Source organism: Vigna umbellata, chromosome 9, assembly GCF_029865625.1.
Source record: "Vigna umbellata cultivar VRB3 chromosome 9, Vumbellata_1.0, whole genome shotgun sequence".
NCBI lineage: Eukaryota > Viridiplantae > Streptophyta > Magnoliopsida > Fabales > Fabaceae > Vigna > Vigna umbellata.
Window position 1 is genome coordinate 48,886,681 of NC_142173.1, and position 22,121 is coordinate 48,908,801.

A 22,121-nucleotide genomic window follows, 5' to 3' on the forward strand; every position below is an offset into this window, starting at 1 on the left:
AATGCAAGCAATGAATGGAAGAGAATGCACGAAAAACAACAAATAAAAAAGTATTTAAAAACAGAAAACGAAGCAAGTATTTGAAGGTTAACTTTCTTTGCAAAATTGAAAAGATTTGCGAGGAAATACGTTCCAATGACCACTTTCTCCTTTCATAATTGTTTATAGTTGAATAAGTTTAATTTTCATGATAACAGTGAATATAAAATTAATAAATAGTATAATATAATAAAATACTCTACTATAATTATTAATAGTAATAATAGAACTTTAAAATAGTAAAAATAATATAAATAATAATAGTATAAAATTAACAAAATAGTAATAATCAAGGGCAAAATAGTAATCTTCTGTTTTTATCGATTAAACTATTTTTTTAATTTATCAAACACATCACATTACTCACTAACTCCTATAAAATTTCATCTCAAATACCTTCATTTCTCACCATCTTTCTCATAATCCAAACAACTCAACTTTCTTGTTAGATTTATTGTGTTTTATGTTAATTAGGAAACATAGACTTTTGATATTGTTTGATACTGGTAAATATTGTTGATATTGTTTTCTAACAATATCTTCTGTTACCATAGTCATGTTTGGTTGTCATATATAACTTGTATCATTCTTCATTATAAATATATTACCCTATGTGTATTTTAGAGACAAGAGAGATTAATCCTATACCTAGTTTTACTATATTCAATACCTCTCAAATCCACTCTCACAAATTCATCCCCCAATTCAGACATAGCATAAGAGTCTTGTCAAATAGCAAAGAGGAATCTCAATAAATTTTAATTAATAATAAAGTGTGTTATTCTAATGGCCATAATCACAGTTTAGAAGTAAAATATATGCAAAACAAAAATAATGTACTAGTAAAATTATTCAAACAAGTACGAGATTTGACATAATACAGATTTTCCCACCTGAAAGGAAGACTCCTCACCACTTCGGAGTATTTGGTGAATTTGCTGACAGAGAGAATTTACTCCTTCTACTGGAAAAACAATCTCCCTTTTAAGGAAAGGCTTCCTAATGAAGTTAATAGGAGCAAATATAAACTTTTCAGCACCCACCCTTTTAGTAGAATTTGTATTGATTGCATCCAAAGAAATAGAAGCCCCAACAAATCCGGGCATAACATACGGACAAGAATTTATAACTTCAGCCGAGCCAGGTGATGCTTGGTATGCTGTCAAAGCAGCCTCAATTGCTGCCTTTTGATGGTGTGCACTAACTGCAAATTTGTTTGTGATTGCAAGAACCCAAGGAATTCCAAGAGTTTTAGCCTCATCTAAGAAAAGAGACAGGACTGGCCTTTGTTGATTATCATTTGAATTACTACAACGGGGTATGCTATGGGATAAGTTATGAACAAAAACAATCAAATCTGTCTTCTGACTTAGATCACGTATTCCAAGCCACAGTTTATCCCTGAAGCGAGAGGTTTCCACATTTAGTTCCTGTAAAACAACATTAATGTTTATTTAACACGTGAACAAAACATACTAGTGCTCATGGCCAAGCTCTTACAAGCAATCATAACTATGTGTCTCAAATGTTTGCTTAACTACAGAGTATTTGACAGCACTCGGTTATAGGAATATTTTTCTACAAAGTTAAACTGAGAAGAATCTATATCCAGCTCAAGTAGTTATGTAATAAGAACACTAAAACTGGCCAGTTTGCCTATCATATTAACTGTGTTGTCTAAAATATTAATAACAATTCATTGAAACATATAATGCACGTAATAGATTGATAACAACACCATTACCCTACTGAATATAAAATAAATGTTATAGGACTGATTCAATATTTTGGCATCCATAAAAAAAGTACAGACCATGGCCATACCATTAAAGTAGAAAGCAAATATAGAATGCAACAGACATTCAACTGGTTAACATTAGGTTGTTTGATCTATAGAGCAGGCAAACATCAGAAATAAAGAACATGCTTGTTCTTTTTTCTATAAATAATAATAATCTGACAAATAAAATAATGGAAAATGGAAAACCTGCGTATTTATTCCACTGGAGTCACAATAGCACAAACCATCAACAATAACTTCTCGCACAACCTCTGAAACAGCATCATCATTGGCAGCAGTATTTGGTTTACATTTATTCAAGACAGCCCTTAAAAGAGTAGTTTTACCAGCTCCCTGCACGTAGCAAACTCACGCAGGTCATTGGACAAATAATAAATGGAGTTAAATATGCTGCCCCCAAGAAAAATTGCCTTTACCTCTAACCCAATTAATCGTACTCGGCGGGTCCTTACATGAACTTCTTTGGAAACAGTTGTAAAATCACTGGTGCAAAATATTACAAAGTTATTTAAACTTTCTGGACGGATGAATTTATCCTTGTCAACAGGTGCTGAACTACTTGCAGTCTCAGAGTCAACAGAAGAAAAAGCAGGCATCAATGAGTCTAACACAGTTTGATGTTTTGGTGGACTTCTTAGTGGAGGACCAACTAATATTCTCAACCTCTGTATCTCAGGCTGCATTCCTTGATCAGAAGAATAGTTTGGTGGAGAAGGAAATGATTCAACCATAGTTGAACACCTAATGAACATTAAACAAATGTCACACACCTCACGTATTTAAGTTACTTTGCAGAAATAATATGCAATGAGAAACAACAGGAAAGGGGTGACGTTTAACATATTTTAAGTACCATTTTGCATTACATTGCAAATATATTAGTTTTGTTCCATCCTCCTAGGTCACTAATAAAGGAATCTAGATTATAAACATTGTGTTTGGTAGAGAGGAGAGAAATAAGTAAGATGGAAACAAGTAGGTAGAAAGGAAATAGATGAGAAATAAAGTGAGAAGCAAGTGAGTTATAAATAAGTCAGTTAACTCGTGAGTTATGACTCAAAACAGCTGTCAGTAAATGACTCATAAATAAGTCAATGTACTTATGATTGTGCAAATAATGTGAATAACACACAGATTCTTTCACTGTTATTTTTCTCTCCTCTCTCTGTTCCATTTATCTTAGAAGTTATGATGTTTTATGGGGTAATGACAATACCAGTTACCATTCACTTGAGCATGAACCAGTGTACATAAATGCAACCCATAACCAGCAATATCAACTTTCAGAGGTTCTCCATTTTTTGCTCGTAGTCCATCTTTCCATCCCAAAGGAACAATTGAGGTTGCAGTTCGAATAACAGGGGACTCAACTATGTGACCAAGCTCCACAGTGCCAGCAGCTGTAAACCCAAGCCATTGCTTCAGATGAGGAAACTGATCAATCCCAGAGAAAGATGAGGAATCAATACTCATATAAAGGTCATAGATTCTGCAAACCAGGAAGGAAAACCAGTATTATTCCTATATGAAACACCAATTAATGTAGAAAAGCATTACCAAAAGCTTGAAACAATAATTAGCCCATTAGATGGAATTCAAGAAGCTTAGAGGACATATCCTCAGAAATATTACAGTAGATAAGATGATTTGGGCATGAATCTTGGTTATGATGTAAGCATATGATCATTTAGGTGTCAATAATTTGAAAACTATGCAAACCCAATTCTGTTAGTGTAACCTGATGAGAAAGATGGTTACCTCTGAAATCTAGATCGATATGACTTCATTGAATGTGATTGAAGTCTTTCCCTCAATTCAGTAATCACAGATCTGACCTGAAAATGTCTTTGCCAAAGGAAAACTAAATGAGAGAACTTACACTACCATATTCATAAATATAATGTTGGAAGATAAATCTTAAGCCTAAATTGGGACACTAGAACAATATCACAGATTGATAAGCAACGAAGAAAAGATCATACCGATGTCAACTTTGAGTACTCTGCACCTGATAGAGACTCTACGGCAGAATTTCCCAATAAATAAAGCTGTCTTACATGAAACAAGTTCCAATGAGTTCAAAATTAATTAAAAGAAACATAGCATCCAGGGAAAATGAAAATTGGAAAATAATGTACACTAACTAAGGAAAAACAAAAGATATGGAATCATTTTACTCCTTTGCTTTTATCCTGTACATTAAAAATTGATTTTGCATTGTCAAGTACATAAAATTTAAAGCCTGGTTGACATTGATTGTAGAATCCAATGCATAAATCATTAGGTTTTTCCTTAAATGCTAACCTTCAAACCACTGTAAAATGGTTGCTTTAACGGACAAAAGGCAGCAAGAAAACATAACAGAAGATAAAGGTATGAAAAGAACAGAAGGGAAAGAAAAAGAAAGAAAGAAGCAAAAACTGGGAATAACTTAGGAGAAACAAAAAAAAAATCAGGTCAAAAAGCAGAAGACTGAAGAAAAAAGTTCTTGAGATCAAGAATGAGACTGCTAGAGATGGATTGTTTTTGGGCGGGAAAAGAGGAGGAAAAAAATTGAGGGAAGCCCATGTTTGATACAGGGAAAACCAGGGACTAAGGGCAACAATGGAGGTTTTGGGTAGTACCATCAGCCCACCACAAAATGACAAAAAGGTGAAGGATATAATAATTATCAGCTAAAACCATGTAGAGTAGTGCAGTTTACAAAGGGAGCCATGGGATCTTAGTATAATTTCAGAGCCACTGATGTTCCGTTTTATGGCCAAACATACCATAGGAAACTCAAAACACAGAACTGAAAGAGTACAGGAGTATTCATAAGTTTATGTTTGACCCAGGAGGATTAGAAATTATTCTTTTACTAAATGGTGGAATTGGTTTAGTCAACATGCTTCAATCAACTCCACAACAATTTCAAAAGCCACAAGCTGTTTACCTAGGGGACCAAGTGAATGTTTAGGGGAAGTATTGACAGTTTTATATTTATTAAAAAAAAATAAGTCAATTGACTACAATAATTATGAGAAAGGGTGGAGAGGATAATCGAGTTAGTTGGTGAGAATTACAGTCAATTCTGCCATCATCATACTGATTCAGATTGGCAGTTAAGGATTTGACAAAGAAAATCTAATTCCACTCTAGTTTCTGACCTAGTTTTTTTCATCTTATAGGACAATCAATCAATTTTGCATGCAAGTACAATAACAATAACATGCAAAAGCAGTACACCATGAAAAAATAAGAAAGTAAAAACATATATAGAACCTGTGGTGACTCAAAGAAAACTGAACTAAATCATCAGTCCATAATATCTACCTGTCCAAATGGCACATATGAAGGCAAATAAGGCACTCTGCGCCACTTTTTCTCATCTCCAGTCATCACATTGTTGGTTGTATCTGTTTTCCCATTCATTGGAACCTCTAGTGAATGTTTATCAGCTTCAGGTAAAGGCTTGAGTGATATGCCATCAGAACCCTCTTGTATTTCAAGCAACTGTGGTGCAACTACTTCCTCCTCATTCAAAGTATTTGCAAGAGAATCAGGGAATGAATTTCTTTCATTGGAACTGATCGGTCTTTCTCTGCCTGTACTAAATTGTCTCCGTAGACCTTCCAAAGGGACTAGCCTTGAGAGTCGCCAGAATGATCTCTGCACAGGCCCTACCCCCAAAACCAACTGCTCTGCGTTAAGCTTCCCTGACCCTTGCTTTTTTTTCTCAATAATGAGCTGTCAGTTTCATTTTCAGAAGGCCCTGGCTGAGTCTGAGCATTATAATGGTGAAAATAAGCAGGAGATAAAATACGGGGAACCAGATCTTCTGGAATGCAGTAACTCTTAAAATAATGCTGCCAACCTTTTCTATTAACATAGCTGCAAAGAAAAGAAAAAACAAGGAAAAAATAATTGATATTCTAATTTTGCAGGTTTGAAGAAGAATCAGCAGGTAACCAATTTAGAAAGTGAGAAAAAAGAACAGGGAAAACATACTCCTTCAAAGCAGCATTTCCAACAGGAGGTTGAGAAAATGTAATGCATTTGATAGAGACTTTTTCATTTTCCTTTGATGAAGATGAAGATGAAGCAGCAATTACTCTCAAAATGGCAAGAGTAGCTAATGCAGCTACCTGTGTATACAAGGAACTTTACATATGTAATTTGTTCAAACACTAAAGCAGTAATGCTTTAAAATCCAAATTGGATAGATCAAACTCACTGCTCCACCAAGTGAATGACCACATAGAACTAGTTTGCATTTCTTCTTTGAGCAAGCCTATATAATTCTAAAGCAGGTATTCCTTTAGCACGAGCCATGAAACCCTGAGATGTAATATGAATTATGAAGGAAATTATTGGAATCAGAAACATAATATTTACTCATATAGTATTGCTCTATAGCAATACCCAGAAACCAAGGTTGTGATATTACTGTTGAACAAAATCCTAAGATTATAAAGAGTTGAACAGTTGAAAAATTATAAAGCAGAATAGATAAGAAAGCCATAGAAATAGAACTATCATAAATTTACCATATAAAGAAGCAACAATCTATAGGAATTTGACAAAATAGTTAAATTAATATAGGTCCCTATATAATTTGGAAATTTTCAATCTAGTCGTTACAGTTATGTATCAGGTCCCTGAAGATTAAAAATAACACTAATAATAATAATAATAATCTGGATTCAAGGAACTCAATAAAAAGGATTATGAAACTATAGGGATCCAGCCACCCTTTCAAACTATGAGCCCATTTAAAGATCTCCAGGTATAAGAGTCTGCAAGTTAATTTAATAAAAACATATTGGATAATAGTCATTTACCCTATGAGCTGCAGGTTTGTATTTCTTCTTCGGTTTCTTAGACCTGGATTGTAGAGGATTCCACGTATAGTCTTTTCCATTATGGCTTTCATCATTGTCAGATTCAGTTGATTCATTTTTTTCAGATTCCTCAACAGCATCATCATGAAAGATGGCACCTTGAAGTATATTTGCATCAGCAATGACATCCCTTTCATCAAAATAGAAAAAGGTTAAGATTCTTGAAGTTAAAATGATTTGGAAAAGCTTACACATGGAATCGTATGAAAAAACTCACTTGTACTGCTTTGTTCCTATAAAGGAAGCAAATAAAGTGTCACCTGCCTCTGCCAACAAATACCTTCAACAACATAATAACCGAATAAGTATGACACAACAAAAGCAATAACATCCAAGTTGTATTCCACTAGTCGGGTTCAACTACATGTATCAAATTCTAAAATATTCTATCATAGATCATGTATTCACGTCTATGGAGTATTGATAAATTGTTGATGTTAGGGAGTGGAGAGTGCATGAGAGGAGAAGGAAGAGTTAATATCCTAACTGTTTTGGCAGTTAGGATGGGCGGGAAATGATTTCCAAAGTTACTTGATGAATTCCATGTAACCAAAACTGGGGGGCACTCGGGAGTCTACCGTACATATAGGAGGATAGCCCAATCTTTGTATTGGGTGGGGATGAAGAAGACAATCACTGAATTTGTGGCGAGTTGTGCAGTATGCCAGCAGCATAAGTACTTGGCAGCAAGTCCTCAAGGGTTGTTGCAACCCCTACCCATTCCGCAAGCTGTTTGGGATGAAATCAGCTTGGATTTCATAGTAAGGTTACCTAAATCCCACGGGTATGATGCCATTATGGTAGTGGTGGACAGGTTGAGTAAATACGCGCATTTTATGGCATTGAAACACCCATATTCTGCTAAAACCGTAGCTGATGTGTTCACCAAAGAGATCATCAGGCTACATGGGATTCCGGTTTCCATGGTGAGTGATAGAGATCCCTTATTTTTAAGTATTTTTTGGAAGGAATTATTCAAGATGCAGGGAACACAGCTCAAAATGAGCACGGCGTATCATCCAGAGACAGATGGGCAAACTGAGGTGGTTAACCGCATTGTTGAAGGATATTTGCGGTGTTTCTGTTCTGAACAACCAAAGAGCTGGTATGCTATGCTTCCTTGGGCTGAGTTTTGGTATAACACGAGCTATCAAGGAGCTGCAAGATGCACGCCGTTTGAAGTTGTATATGGGAGAGCACCTCCCTCATTTAGCCGGTTCATTCCGGGGGAAACACCAGTGGAGGCAGTGGCACAGGATTTGATGACAAGAGATGAAGCCCTCAAACAGTTAAAGTATCACTTGAATCGGGCTCAGGAATTAATGAAGCAGCAAGCAGATAAGAAGAGGAGGGAGATAGATATAAAAGTAGGAGATTGGGTGTACTTGAAGATTAGACCACACCGTCAATCTTCAATGCCAACTAGACTACACCCAAAACTCTCGGCACGTTATTTTGGGCCCTACAAGGTGTTACAGCAGGTGGGGAGTGTAGCTTTTCGATTGGAGTTACCTGAATCTGCCAGGATTCATTCAGTGTTTCATGTGGCGCAGTTAAAGAAAGCGGTGGGGGACCATGGGATTGAAAAGATGTTGCCAGAGGAGTTGCAAGCTGACGGTCCTGCTTTTTGGCCAGCAAGAATTTTGGGGCGTAGGCAAATTCAAAAAGAAGATGAAGTATGTCACCAAGTTCTAGTAGAATGGCAGACAGGGGGAAAAGAAGGAGCAACTTGGGAAGATCAAACCACAATCCAGGAACAGTTTCCAGAATTTAACCTTGAGGACAAGGTTATGGATGGAGGGGGGAGTAATGATAGGATGATGAGGGTGTATGTTAGGAGAAAGAAGAGTATGTGAGTAGTTAGTTGCTTAGCTGGCCTAACTGTCTGACAGTTAGAAAAGGGGAACACTTATTGTTGTATAAATAGCTAAGGGGAATAAGGGGAGTGGATTTTGGACTGTTAGTAGTTTCTAAAACAGGATTTGGTTATCCTTGTTGGGGAAGGTTAAGCTTCCTTTGTTCTGCCTATTCTTGCATTCTTTCTTGAAAGTCAATAATATCAGAGGTTATACAGACTTTCTGTACTGTTTCCGAGAGTTGTTGAGTGAGAGATAGGCATTCTTTAACAAGAAACCTATCAGATTATGCTCCCAGTTACTGGTTGTACATGACATTTGTTGATGTGAATACAGATATTCATTCTTTTCATACAATTGTGTGCGAGTGTGTGTGAGTGCTTGGAACAAAGTTTCATACCCAGAAACCTATCAGTTGACCTCTCAATCTTCCATAATAGTTTCAATAATATTATTTCTCAGTCTCTTTACCACTAGGGATTGCTAATCTCCATCTCATCTATTTGAATTATTGCAGATCTTGAAAAAGCATATAAGATGAGCTTCTACCATCTTTCGTAAAATACTGCCCAAACTTCTTCTCTAATGTATCTGTTCCTAATCCTATCTTGTACGAATAGTGTAGTTTGTGCCTTCATATCATGGAATATTCTCATTCCTGGTACATTGAGTTTATTCTCTTGTCTGTTATTTTCCTTAATCAAGAGCAACATCTTTCTGTTATGAATAACAGCCAAATCCATCCTCTATTTCATCCACTGCATAAGTCAAAATAAAAGAAACCTAAGGAAGACAGTCCATAAAATTTGAACCCAACGCTAAATAATCTCTTAGAGCCTAAGAGAAGAAGAAGAGACAAAGTACTTCAATGCACAATTCTATTTTGAGAGAGAATGCAATACTATTAGTTACCAATAAGGTAAGTAAAACTAGAAATTCACATGCTAGGTTGTTAAAAAACACTAAACAGAACAAACAAATGCCATGACATTAAAAAGAAATCATTAAAAATAAAGATCACACCAATTAATGTAAAAAACATCCAAATAACCTATTTTTTACCTCCAAAACACAATCCAAATATATTCTAGAATGGATGAGAACAATAATAAAGGATAAAAGCCTCCAAATACCAAAATATATAATGGCATATTGGAATCTTTGAAAATAATGTAAGATTAGAAGAAGAATTAAATTGTATAAAGAATGAATGAACACCTATGAGGAACATGATCTGACGATGGTTGCACCCTCTCCAAAGCAACAACTTGTCCACCAAAATCTGCCTTAAATTTATTTACAGCTCGAATCATCTCACCAGCAGGTCTCTATATAATAAGTCAGAAATAATGAGTAATAAGTTTATTTAACTTATAAATATTCATACAATAATTCATCCAAGAAAATCATATTAAAGTTACAAAGTTGCTATAAGCACTTGTCTAAGACTCTGAGAGGCATATGCCTTGTAGTTGATTCCAAGATTATAGAAAACCATCGCATTTCATAGAGCTACTGTACTTGTAGCATTTAAATAAACACTAAAGAATATTAAAGCTCCAGGAATAATCCTCAAAATGATAGACAGAAATATTTGTATACAATAGCATATGGCCTTTCATGATTCACATGAAAGAACACCAAACCTTTAAAATATTCATCATATTCATTTATGCTTTAGGGAAAAAAAAGTATTTATGATTACTTTATGAAGCCAATTAGCTTTTACCATGTTTCTTAAAATTATAACCAAAGAAAATCAATTTTCTAATTTACATAAATTAGAAAGGTTTAATTTTCATAAAGTATCACTCAAACATTTTCACACTGATATCTAATATGAATTCATCCTATGCTCACATTATGTCAATGAATAGAATATGAAGCTAAAATGATTAAGTCCTATTAGATACAATTGTAAAGTAGTTTTAGGCTAATAGTGCATAGTAACTAACCGTGTCTCTCATACAGAATTGCCGTTGAAGAACAACACTGTATGAAACCTATAGTAATTCTAAGAAACCCTTTTCCTACACATTTTTAGTATCGCTACTTTTCAAAGTTTAATAAAGAAGACCCACAAATGTAACTTTAATAAAGACCAAAGACACCGCTTTTCTTCTTTTAACACCCCGACTTGAAACCGTGTTTCTTCATATTGTAGACGGATATGGAAGATACGATCATAATTGTTGTTGCAGAAACTCCAAAAACCACAATTTTTCTGATACAATCATAATTGCGGTCACAAGCACCCCAGGCAGAAAATCTACATACAGTTCTAGACATGTTTGTCTTGTTCTTAAATTAGAATTAGTTTAAACCCAATAATATGCATGATCCTATAATTTACACATTTTTCCGCATATTACCAAGGTAAAACTCCAATTCTAATTGAAAAATAACACAAACAACATATATACAAACACCTCAAATAGGAAAAAACTTACAAACACTTCTTTATGTATTGTTTTTATTGTTCTCCAATTAGAATTAAATATTCTTCTCAATAATACGCACTGATATTTACTACAAACCTTTGTTCACGTATTAACAACGTGAAACTCCAATTCAAACTAGAAATAAGTACAAGCAACCGTATGCAAGTTGTGTCCTTTCACAAAAACCTTGACATTGCCGTCAATATCACACTCACATACCATTTTTTACCTGACAAACTTATATATCGAATCAAATTTACAGTTAGAGTCCACCTCGGTGATTTACTTGAAAAAAAAAGCATTTCATCAAACGTCAAACTTCAAAATCGATTGAAAAACAACAAGGTGACTACAGTAAGAACAAATTGAAGTACACATTACTCCTCTCAAATCAGAATTATACAACCCAACCCAAACAAACATTTTAGGATTCTTATTTTAATTTTGAGGAGAACGATAAATTAAAGCGAGGAAAGAGACCTTGTAGACGCACTCGGAGAGGACCATGCAGCAGAGAAGGTCCTGCAAATCGGAGACGGAGTCCGCCTTGAGAGCGCGGCAGAGGTTGGTGAGGCGTTGGTACTCCTCCTGGATCCGCTTCTTCTGCTCACGGTGGGAGGCCCACGGCCACTTCATCCGCCACTGGAGTGGGCCCCACGACACCTTGTCCTTCAGGCCCAACAGCTTCTCCCGCTGGTCCTTGATCCATGGCTCCACGCGGCTCTGTATGAACTCCATAACAGCCCTAACCAGACTCACTCCAAGAAGAGACGCAACAACGCGTTGCGTTGTGTGGTGTGGGAGGGAACTACAAGAACCAAATGGAAATCACTGATACGCTTGCAAAATTTTATTATTATTATTATTATAATTTTGGTTTATATAAACAATATTTCATGATATAAAAGAAAATTAATGAAGCACAAAATTTGGGTAGATTATTTTACCATGAGTATTTAATGTACTTGTTATGGTTTTATTTGTAATAATTAATTACCTAATCACCCAAAATTAAGGAAAATCGTTAGATTAGATAATAACAATGTTTCGAAAGATTGATTAAATTCAGACGATTATAACAGTATTAATAGTTATTTTGCAGCTAATGCTTTTTCCTTACTGTTAACATAATATCTCTCTTTTTTTTATTTTATAGTATTTTATTCCGAACATAGTTAATGAAATTATTGAGAATGGGATCTTGTAAGAAAACACATTATTTTTTCTTACTTGTGTTTCATAACAAAACCATAATGTAATAAAATAATATGAAATTCTTATATTTTTGGGATTATGTAATAATAATGGGAGAAAATAAAATGTGATTGTGGTGATTTGATTTGATGTGGGAAAAGGAATAAGTGAGGGAATATCCACTCTCCTTATATTTTCTTTGGTAGTTGCTTCCGTTGAAATATTCTTCCGGGGTTGCATTCTTTTTTTTAAAAAAAAAATAAGATTATATGTTTGTATATTATTGTATTTGTTTGGTTGGATTAATTTTGTCCCTTATTTTTCTATTAGTTCAATTTAATTTCTTAATTTTTAAAATGGTTTAATTTATTCATTTGAGATTATTGTTGTGTTTATTCATATCATATATTAATTTGTCAAAATTTCAATTTTTTATTTTTTTATTTTTTAAAAAACATAAATAGTCACGTATTAAGTTATGTTAGCGTTACATGACGATGATAATGAAATAATAAGCAAACTTTAGAAAATATTTGAATAGATTTTGAATTTTTTTTGCAATTGATGTTAGATGTTGTTTGCAGAAGTTAGACTATTTGTAAACAATGTTTAACACTTAAGAATTTTTCAAAGCATTTAAAAACATAGTAAAAGAATAGCAAAAATGACAGCTCGTTTTGATATTGATTCATTGAGTTACGTCTAGTTCTCTTTTAAACACTCTTAAAGGGTTTCACTAACTTTAAAAAGTTACGAGTTTCATCACTCCTAGTTTAACAATGAATTTCACCACTCCTAGGTTTATACTAACCCAAATGGCTAAAATTGTTTAAATCCCCCTAAGTTAAACAATAAAGTGTTTTAAATCATTTTGGATTATCCAAAAAGCAACAAAGTGTTTTTCCAAACAAATATAGAGAGGATATTGATCAATACAAAATATATCTTAGGGAAGAAGATATGTGTATCTATGTCTCCCCTTTTTCGTATGATAGGTTGTACATTCATATGTATAAAACCCTTGAGCTATTAGGTTCACAAAATGGATTAAAAAAAATCTTGCCTATGCGAGACAGTGGAAAAGGAAAGAATATTTCGCCCGTTGGTTCTAGCTAATTGTTGAGTATAGTACTCGGTGTGAAATGCATCAAAGTTTTTACTCATATGCCCTTGAGGAGCAAGGGAGATAGGTCCTTGTTGTGATAGTTATAAAGTTTTGGGTTAATTACTTGAAAGGTTTGAAACATAAATTTTATTATATTCGATTTATTATTCTAATTCCAAGTTATAGTTATAAAGTTTTTTTTTGTAAAATTTAATTTTAGCGATGATATTAGAGGTTAAGTATTTTTAAAAATAATGAATGTTCTATACTTACTCGTGGCATCCTGTGATGGGGTGTTACACACTACCTATACCACCAAAATCTTAGTCACACCATTAAGGAATGTGTTGCCCTAAGAGACAAGATTGAAAGTTAATTTGGGTGGGACATTTGAAAAAGTTTGTTAGGATTGAATGTCCTTAGTGAAGTCTCCGTCATAAGCGAAGTCCACCAAGAAGCCCTCGAAAGTTCATCCTAGGATTCCATGGATAAACTAGTTTGAGGAGTTGCAGTAAAAGGAGGAGTTAAGATCGTCCACTAAGGGGTGTCATCAATACCATCTCTAAAGGCTTCGTCAAGATGGATCGTCGACATCTGCAAGAAAAAGGAGTGTGCACCCCATCACCTTTATAGAAGAGGACTTCAAGCCCTTGACCCCAATCAAGATGATCTAATGGTGATAACAATCAAGCTCCTTGACTACAGTATTAGTAATGTTTTGGTCGACCAAGGCAGTTAGGTCAACCACTTATACTAGAAGACATTCTAGAAAATGGATATATTGTGCCATACAACAAAGAAATTGTCAGATTCTCTGGTGAATGAGTGGATATGAAGGGATAGTTAAACCTTCGAACGCGAATCGAGACTTAGTGGGATAGCCGAGAGATTCAGATTCAATACATCATTGTTGAGGCCAACACATCCTATAATGTATTGATTGGTCAGGCATGCCTCAACCCACAAGACCATAGCGTTAACCCCACATCTAGTAATGAAATTCCCCTTAGAAAATGGTAGGATATGCACTGTACGTGTTGACTAAAAGACGGTCAGTGAGTGTTATGTCACAAACTTGAAAATGACCTTATACATTTCACCTAGAAAAGTTTGTCGATTGAAGGTGGTTACAACTGATTTTGACCCTCGAAACAATACCGAAGACCGTATGGCACCCTAAGGAGAGACTAAAGACTTGAGGATCAACAAAATGGAAGGATAGACTGCTCAGCTAAGCATATATCTTAGCGGTGAACAAGAACATGTTAAGACAAAAATCGTTTGGAGAATAGGCCGTCTAAAGCAACCCAAGTTTTGAAGTTTAACAAAGAGCATTAAACATATCATTGTTGTGTAGGAAAAACTATTTAAAATAGTAGCGTCTAATGAAGAAGCGTTTTATAACGTCTAAAGCCAAAAGTTGAAGTAATGCTTTTCACAGCAAAATATTTAAATGGATTAAAAAATCATAAACAATGTTTAGAAGAAAGTGTCTCTTATTGAATTATCTCAATAGACTATATGAACAAATAAGCTAGCTTCTTATGAAAACAAAATTTTGCCTCTTTGATGAGTGCATATTTATGCCCTCATTTAGCCTTTAATATTAGATTTTTAGTTAGTTTTTGTACTTTAATAGAATATTTTAATTAGGATTTGTTATAATTGGGTTTATTTAACTTAAGATACAAAAGTATGTTAAAAATAAATTTTTAGTTGCATAAATGTTCTTTGGATATTTTGAGTTGTTGAGCTAAGGTGAGCTCATAGAAGTGTGGAAATAAATTGGGTAAAGTGCCATAACACCTTAAATATAAATCCAAGAATAACAAATAATCAAGATCATAAGAAGTCAATTTAAGCAAGCATGAAAAAGTGAAGAAATTTGGCTAAGCTAAGAAGATGAAATAGGTAACAAAAATTGGATTTTGCGGTTTTCTCTATTTTTTATGCTAAAGGGCTTTGATAATGATAAATGTTTATGATTAAAGATAATTTGGAGAAAATATATCTTATCGATATTTTATTTAATATTGTTAAATAATTATCTTTTGTAACTATACCAACAAATATCAAAAGATAATATTTATCAAATCTTTTTTAATCTAGCAAATATCTTTTCAAATATTTTTAGATCTCCACAACAAGCAAATATATCTTAAAGATATTGAATTGTATAGAAGATAATTGGAGGAGATTACTAATAGGAAGGATCTATCTCATTATCGAATTAAGAGAAAATGATATTCTAACTTTTAATAAGAACTATAATAAACAAAGTAACTTGAAAATTTTTTCCTTAACCCCACAATACTGTGATTCCAAAATGTATTTACTAAAACATCTTAAGGATGTTTTTACAAAACCAATATAATTTTATAAGACCATCCAATTTCTTATATCCTTTATCAATAGTTGTCAAATAACTTGTCTTCTTAGTGTTCGACTCCAATTGAAAAAGAGAATACATACAAAAGATATGGTAACACCCAAGTCAGTTTATTATTTTATGACAGTTTTAAACAATTAGTCTACAAGATGCTAAAATGTTAGTTTACATGAATACTATGTCTATTTATAGGATTACTTTACGGGCATTGCACTATTCATAGGTTAATGTTGGTCCAAACATGCCTTAATCACACATAATAGTATTGCTTGTTTAGTTGTAATCATTATTTGTTAATGATCTGCTGAGACTATCTAACTCTGTTTGAAGACTCACTACAAGAAAAATGTGATTTATCTACCAATATTTACATACTATATAGCTACATACAATATGATATTTCAAGGTTTAGAAAAGATGGGACGAGCTGATCTAGCTAGTGTTGTTCTTGATAGGCTACTAAAGCAGGGAGGTTATCTTGACATAGTTATGTATAACAGTCATTCTGGGCTGGTTTTTTACAAAAGAAACCAATCTTTGTGGTCATTCTTGACAAACTAATCTTGGTGGTGATTCTAGATATACAAAGAGTGTAGATCTTTGTGAGAATGGAATCAAAATCACCTTAGTGAAATATTTACATTACATACTGAAATCAGGAGTTGGAAGAGAAACTTAATTCAATACCTATAGAGGTTGCTCCTGGTTCTGCCAATGAAAATGTCTGCATAATTTATATTAAGTTTGTATTTGGCTTAATGAAACTTAGCATGCCAACAATCCATTATATAATCAGTTGCACTTCTTTGATGCCTTATGGCTTCCTAGTATCCTTATTCTTAATGGCATATGCATGAATTCAAGCTCTTCAAAATTGCAGAAAAGATTGGTGGAAGCATTTTTCTTTTAACTATTTGTTCATTATTACTAGCATCTGCCTATCTATTTATGCCACAAACTTTTTATAGTACTTTTGAGTGGCTATTTTTTTAGCAATGATGTTTATGGACTCTGTTCAACTTCAATACCAGTTCACATACATTTAACCTGATATGCCATCTTGTTGAACTGGTGTACTTTACCACCACATTGACCTTGATATGTACATTTTGCAGAACTCTCAATAGAGCTGCTTCAAAAGCAATTTCTTTGGTGAGAAAAACTTTATTATTTATTTGGTGAATTTTCAATTTTTCTATCTGTTAGCTTATCAAATTACTGAAAATAAATTTAAGTTACTATTTCATTCAAACCATTGACCAGTTATTAGTAAAATTACTAGTATCTGTGTTGACTGTTGTCTAGTTAAAGTTATGCATGATTTATAATATGGAAAATAGGAGGTGAGTGATGAAAAGGGAGCTTTGGACTTTTACTTGTATCTTCGTGGGGAGAGCAGAAATCACTTCCATTTCTTGAGTATAAAAGTAATGGCCAAAATATGTTTGACATTGCTGTTTGGCAGCAGATGATGAATGACCTAAACTGTTAACCCAAACCCATTTTTCAAACCCCAGTTTTTAAACCAATGTATTTGTTGTCTAATGATCATCCAGCCTTTTTACTTATGTCTAATTTGCTTTGGTTTAATGTTGTTTGAATTTAATAAATATCAGAAAGACAAAACCAGAGACAACAAGTCAATCAGTTACAAGACAATCAACAACCCCAGTTCATATGGTATTTATGCATATTATTAGTTTTAGGTAGTGTTGTCAAAATGAGTTTTAATCTGTGAACCAACTCGATCCACTATGTTTTGAGTCGGATTGGATTTAAAAAAATGTAATTTTTTTATACGGGTTAGTTTTCAATCCGACTTACTTAGAATCCGACTCACTTAGAACCCGATTTATTCAGATTAAACCCATAGTGAGTTAGGTTGACTCACCAACCCACCTAATTTAATTTGATTATTTATTATTTTTTGTTTCAATATTATTAATTAACATTTTTGTTATTATATTGTAGATGAAAAAAAAAAAAGATGTTTCAAGAGAGATAAATATTATACATTTATACTCTAATATTATAGATGGACAAGTGATACAAAAATGATCAATATTAAAACCTTATTTATTCATCTTTTGTGCTTGTTTTTGGATTACGCAGACGGTATGATATATATATATATATATTTTTTATTTTGAATTGTCTTTGGATCTAGAGTGAAATTTATTTATATTTGAATTAAAAAAATTATAATTTTTTTATTTAAAAAAAATTATAATTAAGTGAGACAATAAGTCAACTCTTTAACCTACCAACCCGTGGTGGATCAGATCGAGTTTAAATTTTTTTAGTTTACTAATAAGTGAGCCGGGTTAAGTTGACTCGTAACCAACCTGTGATGGGTCGAGTCAGGTCTAACTGGATTACCGTTTTAACACCTCTAGTGTTAAGAAACTTTAGACAATATTATTGTGTTAGAAAATATTGCTTAGATATTATGACAAGAATTAGACAAGATTTTTTACATTATTAAATTTAGGTACAAAGATTATACATTAAAATTATTTACCTACAAGTAATTATATATGGATAAATTCATACATGACATTAATTATGATTATTTTACATAAAGAATTTTGTTTGTAAGTAATCTATAGGTTAAACTGGTTTATGAATTACTAATTTTTGTTGTGAGTAACAATTTTTTTTGTAGTAGACTGAATGTCATTTGATCATACCAAGATATAGTTAATCTGACCTACTTGGTAGATTAAGTTGTTAAAAACTTATCAAAATTGAATGCTACTTTGAATTCTATTATCGATTTTGAGTATTCAAATAGTTCAAAAATATAATTAAACTATAAACTTCTTAAAATGTAAATTTCAAATAACTATATATAAATATTAAATATAGATTCATTAATGTTCAAATCAATAAAACACAAATAATATAAAAAATAAAAAGAGAAAATATATATTTACATTACTTTCCAAATTCTATTATTAAAAACTAAACATATCTTTATTACTTACTTGATATTCGTCATATATATAATATATGTGTGTGTCTGTAAGCTTTCCTTCTTTTAGTAAAGTGTTGCGCAAACTTAGTTGCTTTTGTGAAATAAATTGTTGCTTTCGCAAAATGCATGTCTGCATGACGTGAGCTAACTTTAAACCATGCTAGGGATAAAAAACGAAAAAGGTGGAGCGAAAGTGAAATTTGGTATTGACTTTTGAATAAAAATTTAAATCATTTAAATTAGTCATCAGTAAAATTCTTAAATATAGCCTTTTGTAAAAGTGTTAAACCGCTCTTAACAAATTTATCTGCGTGTATAAATTTTTCCCTATTAAATATAAAAAAGTATATATAATATTAAACATTTATGAAAAGAATGTCAAGTAAGATAATTTTTAAAAAATTATTTATATTCTTTTATGAAAGCATTATTTTTATAGACAAATTTAAATATTTTTATATACTTATAAGTTGCTGATTACGACACCTATGCCTTATAACATTATGGTTTCATTGCATGTGAAGTCATAAAGGACAAAACCATGTTCATTAAACAACATAATGATTCAAGAGTTGTCCCCTTCATGTTTTAGAGTTTCTTTTTCTCTCTAAAGTTCAAACAAATTTGTCACAGCCAAACCTGAAAAACCACCCAATTTTGAAACTTTCACATGCGAAGGATTCTTGCATGTTTACTTACTGTCATAATTATTCAAGTAAACTTAGGTTCAAAATAAAGTTTCTTTTCTACGTTTTGTATCAGCAATGTCAGCAGAGAGAATTTGCTCACATTCACAATTAGGTACTTGTCTCATGAGTTCTTTATAAGTACATAAATTTAACCCAAACAAGTGAAATATAAAAAACTAGAACCATATAATATTATTATTAAGCTTAAATATTTTTTAATCCTCAAATTTGAAAGTAAAATTAAAATTTGATTTTATTTCAAACTTTAATATATATTTTAGTTTCAAATTTTCAAACTTTAAAAATAAATTAATACAATTTTTTAAATTAATATTGTTAATATTTTTTTACATGTTAGATAACTTTTTAGGCTAACATCTGTATCTCACGCAGTTGATTTTAAAAAAAATATATCTATTTATTTTTAAAATTTAAAAATTTAACTATACCTTCCCTTTAAGTTAAAAAAAAATAAAATCATATTTAATTCATTATTATGTTATATAGAAAAGAAATAAAACTGAAATAAAAATCATGGTGGCTTCAAAGACATGAAAAAATATTTAAAATTATCTGCCAAAACATTAATATTTAGCTTAACTAAATTATCTTATAAATATGAGTGTTTTTTTATTAATTTTTTGTTAAAAAAATTTGTTCTATTATGTACTTAAAATATTTTTTTTATTTTCACTTAACTACTTTTTCGTTTGATTTTGCTGTTAATTAACATGATAATTTATGTGTTATTTCTGTCTTCTTATCTTCAACATCGATCAACTTTTTTTTCTTCTAATTTTTTTTACCTTGTCAATCACTGGCTTTTGGAGAAACAACAAACAAATTGACCAATAAGACGAAGAAATTGGAGAAAGAACAAACAAATTGACCACCGAGTAAAAAAAAATACAATAACGATCACAAGACATCTTGTTTAAAAAAGCGATAAAATATTTAAAGTATAAAGTAAAAAATATTAATAAAAATTGAACCAAGACATACAATATTTCATAGGGTTAAATATGTTTTTAGTCCCTAAACTATTGGTCGTTTCTGGTTTTTGTCCCTCTTGGTTTTAGTCCTCATTTTGTTGACTAAATGTGGACCAAATTTTTAACGGTGTTAGTTTTTGAGGACTAAAACGAACGTTTCGAAAGAATGAAGACCAAATTGAACTTTATTTTGAAAGAGGGACAAAAACCAGAAACGACCAAGGGACTAAAAACATATTTAACACAATTTCATAAATTAGAAACTTAATTAATCCTAACCCTAATATTTAATTAAAAAAGGTACATAAACTTAAAACTTCAAAAGTGGTAGAGTGATTCTCCCTGCACCTCACGGTCTTCCTCCTGCACCTCCAAAACATATTTTAATTCCAATGATATCCTTCACAGAGAAACCGCATTTCGAACTGCGGCAATTTCCTCCTGCACACCGCATTTCGAACTGCGGCAACTTCCTCCTGCACCTCCAAAAGCGAAAAGCACAAACCCACCGCATTTCGATCTGCGGCTGAGACAAACCGCACTTCGAAGTGCGTTAGATTTTTAGGGTTTAGTTTTTTAATTTTTTTATTAGGTTAATATATATTTATTTTATTAGGTTTTATTTTTATTAGGTTAGTATAATAAATTTAATTTTTTATGTTAGTTGTTAAATAAAATGTTTTGTTTTAATATATTTTGAATTATTTTATTTGTTTGTTAAATTTTGTTGAATTTGTTATTTTTCAACATATTATTATTTTCTTAATATATTATTTATTATGTATTTAATTTTATTTAAGTTTTTTAATTTTTTATGAAATTGAAATAATTATTAAATTGTTTATTGAATTAAATAATAATAATTATATGTAATGTTAAATATTATTTTGGATTTAAAGTGCAACAATTAATTAAAACGCATTTCGAAGTGCGGTTAGGAAACAATTAATTAAAATAGGAAACGCACCTCGAAGTGCGGTTAAGAAACAATTAAATAGATAGGAAACGTACTTCGAAGTGCGGTTAGGAAAGAAACAATTAATTAAAATAGGAAACGCACTTCGAAGTGCGGTTAGGAGAGAAACAATTAATTATAGGAAACGTACTTCGAAGTGCGGTTAGGAAAAAATTAATTAAAATGCACTTCGAAGTGCGGTATTAATTTTTAACTTTTTGTTAATGAAGGGTAAAGAAGTAAAATTGGGAGTGCAGGATGAAGGCAGTGAGGTGTAGGAAGAATCACTCAAATGGTAATGGGTGAGTTTAACAGTGAGAAAAGTAGAGTAATAATGTAGAGTGAAGAAGTCACAGAAACCGAGATGGACCAAAAACAAAAGTTTGGAAGTTAGAAACCACTTGCACCAACCTATATAAAAAGGAAGAAAAGTGAGACACCAATAATTCAACGCAATAAAAACCCTCGCCCACTTGGTCCACACATATATATTCTTATTTCATCATGTACCACTACCTTCTTTAGTAGCCCTTCTAAACTCTCACTAAAGCTATTTTCTTGGTTTTTTTTTCTTTTTTTCTTTTTTCAATTCAACCCCTATGTCCTCCACATTCATTAAAGTAGAAAAACGAGAAAGTTCAAACTCTCCTATCACAATCTCCAAGTGAACCAAATTCATTCAAGTATAAGGTTGAAACCCTAATTTCACTATCACCGAGTTCAACTTCATTGAAATACAAGAGATACTCCTTTTCATCTTCAAAAGACAATTTAATCATCATGTATGTTTTATCTTTTCA

At 32.2% G+C, this 22,121-nt stretch overlaps 1 pseudogene across 1 annotated transcript; it reads right to left on the reverse strand.

Moving 5' to 3' along the window:
- Nucleotides 1–406: 406 nt before the first annotated feature.
- On the reverse strand, nucleotides 407–11,848 carry LOC124822161 (uncharacterized; annotated as a pseudogene). Its single transcript, XR_015782270.1, has 13 exons — nucleotides 11,501–11,848; nucleotides 9,798–9,907; nucleotides 6,941–7,003; nucleotides 6,664–6,853; nucleotides 6,057–6,160; nucleotides 5,831–5,967; nucleotides 5,156–5,713; nucleotides 3,823–3,888; nucleotides 3,599–3,675; nucleotides 3,057–3,329; nucleotides 2,257–2,581; nucleotides 2,027–2,173; nucleotides 407–1,469 (listed from the first exon to the last, which is right to left on the reverse strand). The product of XR_015782270.1 is annotated as an uncharacterized LOC124822161 (transcript).
- Nucleotides 11,849–22,121: the final 10,273 nt, after the last annotated feature.